Source organism: Lepus europaeus, chromosome Y (assembly GCF_033115175.1).
Source record: "Lepus europaeus isolate LE1 chromosome Y, mLepTim1.pri, whole genome shotgun sequence".
NCBI lineage: Eukaryota > Metazoa > Chordata > Mammalia > Lagomorpha > Leporidae > Lepus > Lepus europaeus.
The window spans coordinates 11,595,311-11,597,055 of NC_084851.1; the positions used below are offsets into that span (position 1 = coordinate 11,595,311).

General features: G+C 56.0%; 1 pseudogene; it reads right to left on the minus strand.

The window, feature by feature from the left end:
• Positions 1–903: 903 nt before the first annotated feature.
• LOC133754088 (neurturin-like) lies at positions 904–1,527 on the minus strand (annotated as a pseudogene).
• Positions 1,528–1,745: the final 218 nt, after the last annotated feature.

A 1,745-nucleotide genomic window follows, 5' to 3' on the forward strand; every position in this document is an offset into this window, starting at 1 on the left:
CATGTCTCCCACATGGGTGCAGGGACCCAAGGGCTTGGGCCACTGTACATTGTTTTCCCAGGTCCATGAGCTGGGTTGGAAGTAAAGCAGTCGGGACTTGAACTGGTGCCCACACGGGATGCCAGCTCTGCAGTTGGTGGTTTAACCCACAACACCACAACATCAGCCCCAAAGGTACAATCTTAACTGATATAATAAGCACTAGGCCAAATGGATACCTCTCGTTTTTTGCCTTTACCATATTTAAAACTAGTATACATGATCATCCCTTGAAAATTCTTATCTGTTTGTTCCTCTCTTGACCTTATTATTGATTTCTTGTATTTCTCCTGGAATTGTATTTTTCTACTGGTAACACATTCACCATTCCGTGTGGTCTCTGATTTATCCCATTATGCAATCCTCCTTGACATATCTGGCTGTGATCTGTTGCTCCTGTTTCCTTACAGCTTAAGCCTTAAATATAACTTTAGACCATGTTTTCTACTCTACTGAGAGATTCTTTGTAGCTTTGCAAATGGCATCTCAAGCTCAGCAAATCTGAAATGAAAACCATAGCATTCATTCTTCTTTTATGCTTGCATAAGGCATTACTACCAGCTAGCCTTGACCCACATTACCAAAATATGATTTTTTCCTTGGACTCCTTCCTCTTTCATGTAATAAAGTCATCTGTTGTCAAATCCTGTTACTTCTATGTCCTCACTTTTAAATCTTTATTCTACATTTTATTTACATGCAGAGTATAAAATGAGGAGTGGCTGCCCTTTAAATTTTTTTCTGAGGAGTTCCCACACTTTAGCTTAAGGCAGTTATCGCGAGAGTCCCAGGCTGCTAGAGGAGACCGTCCTCTGCGCACGCGCAGTCCGTGGCGGCGTGTTTTCGGGGCCCGGTGAGGTAGCGTCACACGCAGGCACACTCGCGCGCCTACAGCTCGCGCACCGTGTGGTAGCGGCTGTGCACGTCCAGGAAGGACACCTCCTTGTAGACCGTCGGGCGGCAGCTGGGCTGCGTGTGCACGCGATCCAGCTGTGTGCGCCACTGCTGGCGCAGGCGCCGCAGCCTGAGGTCCTGGACGCGCGTGGCCGCCTCGCACGCGCCTGCGCAGTAGTGTAACAGCTAGCCCAGGCCCTGCTAGCTCATAGGCACCACGAACTCGCACAGCCCGCATGGCCGCGCGCCCACACTCTGGCCCTGCCGGAAGGCGCGGACCTGGGGCCGGCCAGCCCATGGCGTCAGCTCGCGCAGCTCCAAGGCGTCCGGCGCGCCCTGCAGCAGTTCCCGGTACTGGGCCAGGCGGGCAATCCGGGCGTCCAGGGTCCCAGGCGGGCGGCGCAGCGGGGCCAGCACGGGTCCGAGGCCCTCTCAGCACATCCAGACGGTCAGCAGAGAACTGCACAGCGCCCAGGCCAAGGCCGCCGCCTTCCAGCCTTGCAGGCTGGGCCTGCGGGCAGGGGAGGGTCAGCCACGCGCCGCGGACACAGCCGGGCCCCCCTGGCTTCGGACGCCTCCTGCTTCCTGATCCATGGCGCCCACAGGAGACGCAGGAAGGATCCACCGAGCCAGGTTGCGGGGTTCCAGGCTGTGTGCCAGGGTGCAGGGAAGCCACCCGATGGGGGAGGGAGTGGCTCCAGGGTGCTTCCCCCAGGAGCTGATGACAGAGTTCAGGCATGACAGAAGGTAGGCGCTTGCCCAGCACCAGTGCTAGGCCCGAGGCTGGACCAAGCTCCGGGTCTCCTAGCAAC